The sequence below is a fragment of the Gastrolobium bilobum genome, unplaced genomic scaffold (assembly GCF_033153095.1).
Source record: "Gastrolobium bilobum isolate Gb01-03AN ecotype WA unplaced genomic scaffold, APGP_CSIRO_Gbil_v1 utg22474, whole genome shotgun sequence".
Taxonomy (NCBI): domain Eukaryota; kingdom Viridiplantae; phylum Streptophyta; class Magnoliopsida; order Fabales; family Fabaceae; genus Gastrolobium; species Gastrolobium bilobum.
The window spans coordinates 51,994-59,496 of record NW_026896591.1 but is presented as its reverse complement, the minus strand read 5'-3'; positions in this window follow the sequence as shown (position 1 = coordinate 59,496).

The window sequence follows — 7,503 nt, the reverse complement described above, 5'->3', positions numbered from 1 at the left end:
ATTTTATGATTCTTTATAAAATTGATGGATATTATAAGTTTAGTTTTATTTTTTGTTAAATTATTAAATATTAAATAAAATTTACATTACATAAATCAAAAATATTATTTAATACTTAAATATGTCCTAACATGTCAAAATTTAATATTTTTTTAAATTAATGTGTCATAACATCATATCGTGTCTCGTATCTCGATCTTGATACAACATAGTCTACCATGATGTAGCTCGAAACTCATAGGTTTCCAGCTTACATGACCATTTTGGCTTCAGATTCAACTTGTTCATTTAAAGCACCTTTAACAAGAAGTTCCAGCTTATTTGTAATAAATAGTACGTAAGTATTAATATAACCTATAAATTAAGATTTGTGGCATGCTTATTGGCATTGGATTGGAATGTCTTTTTCTCTCCCTGAACTTTATATTAACAAGACAAGAAAAAAGAGTATCAATAGCAAGTGGGACCTTTGTATTGAAAATATAAGGTGGGAGAGGAAGAAAATCTTGGTAAGTTCTTCCATAAATAAGAATAAATAGCTTTGCAACATAATTACGTGCAATAGGATTGCAGTAGCGTTATGGGTAAAAAAGACTAATAACGCAAAGAAAATGAGCTATCTCCATCCATACAACAATAATGACTAGTAAATATGGATTTAATGTTCGTCGATGTAAAATTATTTGGAAAAAAAATATTTACATTATCATCTAATTATATAAAAAAAAATTAACTAATTAGAATATTAGTTAAAAAGTTTAACATTTAAGTAAACTCTGGATATATTATTTAGCTTAAGCCCATTAAGTTTTAGGTAAAATTTTCAAATCTTCAAATCTTTAGGTACTCTTGACAGTACCAAATATAAAGGGGTGTTTACTCTCATTCATTATACATTATGATTATGGCTGATATTAATATTGGCTTGAACGTTAAAGTGCCTTGTAGATATACAACCCTTTTTGTCTCATCGGAGCATACGAAGGAGCATCCAGTCGCCACTACCATCAGATTGTAATTCACAGGTCCTATAATGGTGTTTCTCTCAAACACTCAAACGCACAAACAAGTCTATGAATATACCTCTTTATTATATTACTGATTCAGCCAAGCCACATTACAAGAGTTACAATGAGCTATTTATAAATAATAGCAAATAGTTAAGAATACTAATGACCAACTTAGGAAATCTAAACATAATAATGACTACTTCTTAGAAACTTTAAACTCATTAATGTCCACTAACAAATTCCTAAGAGACACACCCCTTTATCACAAAACTCTTCATTTTCTATTTTTTTAATTAAATAAAGTTTAAACCCAACAAAACTCCCCCTTAAACTTTATTCATTCCCATCTTCTTCTTGCAATTCTCAAGCAACAATGTCGGCAGGGGTTTTGTGAAAATATCTCCAACTTGATCTCGGCTTGCAACATGAATGAGCTCCACCTTTCCTTCTCTGACTTGATCTCGGATGAAATGAAACCTGACATCAATATTCTTACTTCTCTCATGGTTGACCAGGTTCTTTGCTAACTCGATCGCTGATCTGTTGTCAACTCGAATCTCGGTTGGGCCGACTTGCTCTTGCTCCAGCTTGCTTAGTAAATTCCTAAGCCATATTGCATGGCAAACACACCAAGATGCCGCAACGTACTCGGCTTCACATGTAGACAGGGTCACAATGGGTTCCTTCTTCGACACCCAAGTAAACGCTGTGTTTCCCATGAAGAACACATAGCCAGCCGTGCTCTTCCTATCATCAACATCTCCGCACCAATCACTATCTGAATAACCCATCAACTTGTATTTGTCCGACTTCGAGTAATGAAGTCCTTGTGAGATTGTTCCCTTCACATATCTTAGAATTCTCTTTGCCGCCTTCCAATGAGTATAGCTCGGCTCTTCCATAAATCGGCTTATTATTCCAACACTCAGCGTACACGTCAAGTACCTCAGACTTCCAACTAGACTCCGATAAATACTCGAATCTACCTTTTCTCCTCCATCATATCTTGAAAGTTTAACGTCGGGTTCCATGGGGGTTGAAACCGGGTTGCAGTCACTCATTTTAAACTTCTCTAAAATTCCTTTTGCATAGGCTTCCTGAGAGACGAAGATCCCGGATTCATCTTGTCTAACCTCCAAACCAAGAAAATATCTCATCAGACCGAGATCCGTCATCTCGAACTCCTTCGTCATTTTCTTCTTAAAATCTTGAATCATTCCTTCATCATTACCCAAGAAAATCAGATCATCAACATATAGAGCAACAAGTAGAATTTTACCTCCTTTCTTCTTTACATAGAGTGCATGTTCATATGGACATTGTTCAAGTCCATCCTTCTTGAAATAATTATCAATCCTCGTGTTCCAGGCTCTTGGGGCCTACTTCAAACCATATAAGGCTTTCTTTAATCTTAACACTTTTCTTTCTTGTCCGGCTTTCATGAATCCCGGAGGTTGTTCCAGATACACCTCTTCTTCGAGTACTTCATTTAAGAATGCCGACTTCACATCCATCTGATAGATCGGCCATCCGAATTGGGCTGCTTGAGAGATCAACAGCCTGATTGTCTCCATTCTTGCTACGGGTGCGAACACCTCGTCATAATCAATGCCGGCCTTCTGCCTATACCCTTTCGCCACTAGCCGGGCTTTGTATCTTTCGATCTCTCCCTTAGCGTTCATTTTCTTCTTGTACACCCATTTCACACCAATGGCCCGAGCAGCTCGGCAAACTCCCACGTCTTATTCTTTTCTATTGCATTAATCTCCTCCTCCATGGCTGATTGCCATTTCTCATCTCGGATTGCTTCTTCAAAACTCACTTCTTCAGAATCTGTCAACAAACATACCAAGTGTGCTTCGTTAGTTGAGTCATACAAGTCTTGCAAGCTCCTCATTCTCGGTTGTCTCTGCTCTTCATCATCAGAGATTTCATGATTAGCTGGGATATGGGACGAAGGTTGTCCAACCTCAATTGTCATTTTCCCGGGTTCAACATTCACCCTGGATGGACAACCCCAGTCCCAAGCATCTTCTTCATTCACCTTCACATCTCGGCTTATCAACACCTTTTTATTGACGGGATCCAACAACTTGTACCCCTTTGTCTTCTCATCATAACCAATGAATACATACTTCTTACTTTTATCTTCAAGTTTCGTTCTCAACTGATTCGGTATGTGTGCATATGCAATACTACCTAAAATCTTGAAATGAGCCACTGATGTCTTTAGACCGCTCCATGCTTCTTGTGGAGTTTTATCATTCACACTTGAGTTCGGACATCGGTTCTGCACGTACACTGCACATTGTACGGCCTCTCCCCATAACTCTTTCAGCATGTTCTTCATTTTCAACATAGATCGGACCATATCCAGGATAGTCCGGTTCTTCCTCTCAGCTACTCAATTTTGCCGGGGCGAGTACGGTGCGGTCAGGAACCGCCTTATCCCATGTTCTTCACAATAATTCTTGAAAGCTGTTGACACGTACTCCCCACCTCGGTCTGAACGGACCGATTTGATGTACCTCCCAGTACCATTCTTTATCATTACTTTAAAACTCCTAAATGCCTCTAGCACCTCAGATTTTTCCTTCAAAAAATACACCCAAGTCTTTCGACTGAAATCATCAATAAAGGTTACAAAATACTTCTTACCACTGAAAGACCCCGGAGTAATGGGTCAACACAGGTCGGCATGGATCAACTCCAGAGGCTGCCTAGCTCGGTATCTCGCCATCCTTTGGAACGGGCTCCTCGCATGTTTTCCTAATACGCAATCCTCACAAAATTTTCTTTCAGAGTTAATCTTTGGTAGTCCCACAACCATGTTTTTCTTCATCATCTCGGTCAGACCACTATAGTGAAGGTGTCCAAACCGTCGATGCCACAAATCCATCTTATCTTCTACCCCGGCTTGCAGACAGTCGACCTCCATGCTTCTCAAACTCAACTTGTACATTCTGTTTTTCTCCATCTGAACTCGGGCTATCAGACGCCCTTGTTTGTCTTTCAATAGTAGAACTCGGTCTGTCATTAGAACCGAGTAGCCCTTTTCCATTAACTGTCCAATGCTCAGAATATTGCTTTTGAGCTCAGGCACATAATACACGTCCTGAATTGTACCAACTCATCCATCCTTTTGCAAGAAACAGATCGTACCTCGACCTTTTACATCAATTTTGGACACGTCTCCAAAAGAGATATGTCCGGCTTCCACCGTTTTCAACTCCTTGAACAGATGTTTGTAACCACACATGTGATTACTGGCACTAGTATCCAAGTACCACTCTGTCTCACTCTTCGAACTCGTTTCACCATGTGCCAACATCAAAACTCCTTCATCTCTTATCTCTCCTTCTGCAGCAAAGTTTGACGTCCCGTCAACTCTCTTTTCATCTCGGCAATCCTTCGCGAAATGCCCAACTTGGCCACAGTTGTAGCACCTGTCCGAGTTGCAATCTCTTGCGTAGTGACCAAACTTCCCACACTTATGACATTCTACATTATTTTGATTCAACCACCGGCCTCTTCCACCTCGGCCACGTCCTCTACCTCTCCAGTTTTGCTGACTCGGCTCAGTTCTTTCTTCATTTCTCACCTCATGACCTCGGCCACGACCACCTCGGCCATTTCCACGTCCAGCTCGGCCACGACCTCTACCTCGGATGTTCTGAGAATACAGCGCCTTCTCTTCCTTGATATTTGCTTTTGACTGGAGTGCTTGCTCCAGTGTCTCTTCCTTCTTCTTTTTCTTGCGCTGTTCATGCGCCTCAAGAGAACCCGCTAGCTCTTCAACAGAGAGCGTAGCCAAGTCCTTAGACTCCTCAATTGCACATACCACGTTTTTGAAGTCGTCTGTCAGCGACCTGAGAATCTTTTCAACAACTCTAGTCTCAGATAATTTCTCACCATTCTGCGTTAACTGATTCACCACGGCTTGAACGCGGGTGATGAACTCGGATACACCCTCTGAATCTTTCATCTTCATTCCTTCCAACTCGCCACGCAGAGTCTGAAGTCGGACCTGCTTAACTCGGTTAGCTCCTTTATAGACATTCTCCAAGATGTCCCACGCTTCCTTTGACGTCGTCGCACTTGCAATCTTCTCAAATCTGGACTCATCTACAGCTCGGAATAACATGTATAAGGTCGCCTTGTCCTTCGCACGCGTATCTTTCAACGCCTTGGTTTGAGCTGCTGAGTATCTTGCAGTAGTTGCAGGTTCAACAAAATCGTCATGAATAACATCCCAAGTATCTTGGGATCCGAGCAACGCCTTCATCTGAATGCTCCAATTCACATAATTCGCCTTTGTCAGGCGGGGCAATGGCATACTGGAAATGGTCACACTCTCCATAGCTCTGATACCAATTTGTAATTCACAGGTCCTATAATGGTGTTTCTCTCAAACACTCAAACGCACAAACAAGTCTCTGAATATACCTCTTTATTATATTACTGATTCAGCCAAGCCACATTACAAGAGTTACAATGAGCTATTTATAAATAATAGCAAATAGTTAAGAATACTAATGACCAGCTTAGGAAATCTAAACATAATAATGACTACTTCTTAGAAACTTTAAACTCATTAATGTCCACTAACAAATTCCTAAGAGACACACCCCTTTATCACAAAACTCTTCATTTTCTATTTTCTTTAATTAAATAAAGTTTAAACCCAACACAGACCACTCCATAGAAGCTCAAACATAACACATACTATGATTAGGTACACAAATTGATTCAACTCTCAAATTCATTTATGAAAATTTTTAATGATATATCATTACTCCCTGAAAATGCAAAAATATCATTATAGTCTCTAAGCTTTACAAATTTCAGTTGTAGTAGTCTTTCTTAGAAACTAAAACGTTCAATGTATTCAGAACCTAATAGATAAGATGGAGTTTTTTTGCATTTTTATAAACTAATATGCTTGTAACATCCCACATAATTAGGAAAAATATATAAACTGTTGTGAGGAATATGGAAGCATGTGTGAAATCCGAATTATATGTTAATACATGCCTTGTTTGCAAATTATATAGCTACTTTCCCTAGAATGGAATTAATTTAATTTAGGGAATTAATTGAATTACAATTATGGTGAGTATTTATTTTAGGCATGTAAAACTTTAGTTAAAAGGTATAGGAATAAATTAATTGCAACATATAAAAAGAAGGCATAATGTCACTTAGGCTATATGAGAACTTATAATTTTGTGGGTTAGTACATAAGTTAGTAACACCATTGGGCTTGTTTATTTTGGTCCCCCTCTCTTGTCATGGTCGAAGGCCTAGGGCCTTAAGGAGGAATTAAGGTTCAGCCCAATCTCTATCTATCCTCATCTTATCTTGAGGTCTTACAAGGAAGTCCTTCATTGGTTGAGAACCAAACACATGGCAACCCTTATCCACTCCATTCAGCCTCACATGAGCGCATAGGGTAAAGAGAAATTCTAATTGAGTTTCTTATTGAATAACACAAGTCAGCCCCACTAGCTTTTCAACATGCATCCAATAAGCAAATAGAAGTCAGCTTGCATGTCTTCTTATTGGGCATAAATGCCTTTTGTGCGCTCAAAAGAGAGAAAGAACCTAAGCTATTTTTCTGACTTTGATTGCTTTTAAATCAGCCATTCCACCTCTATTCCATCATCTCAAGCGCTGTATGTGCAGAATTATAGACTGAAAAGCTATCTTGTTAAAACAGAACCTAGTTTAGTTACATAATCTCCTTCCACCTCTCTTGACCGTGAGTACCAATAGGAAGAAACACAAGAATTCAACTCTACTTTCACCCCTTTTCTTCCTAAAAACCGTGACCTAAGCTGACTAGAGACGCCAAGAGAAACCACATATAATCTTCCCCTTGTTTTGCCACAAACCGTGGAATTCTTGAAGGATAAACAAATTTCTAAACACATCTTTCCTTCCTACCTTGTTCGGCTGTGCACTAGCATTCAAGGAGGTGAGTTGTTTGCCCTTCCTCTTATCCTTTCCTACTCATAAATCGATCCTCATTGGATTGTTCTATGTTGCATGCGCAAGGTCCTGTTTTGGTGAAGTCACTGTCTCCATTATACGTTTCTAGGCTTGAACTTTTGGGACATTGGAGGGTGGAAGTTCACTATTATTCAAGTCAAGCTCTTGAATGTGAACAAGGAACCGTAAGTAACCTTTAACCTCTTTGTGTTTTTGTTGTTCGGCCTTAGGGGTATTTTAGGAGGGCTTGATTATCATTTTGTTATTTCATTTTGTTTTGTTGGAAGCCCTTGACCGTTTATGCATGCAACCTCTAAGTAAGTTATGTCTAGAAAAATTAGTCCCTTAATCGTTGGATGGTCCCCTTGAACTAGAAAGAATTAATAAAAAAGTTGTATCTGCTAAAATGTTATAGGCTGCATGTTGAATTCTTTTGTTGTCCCTTTTGTGTTCTAGAAATATTATGTAAATGAACTTTTGTTGAATTCTTTTGTTGTCCCTT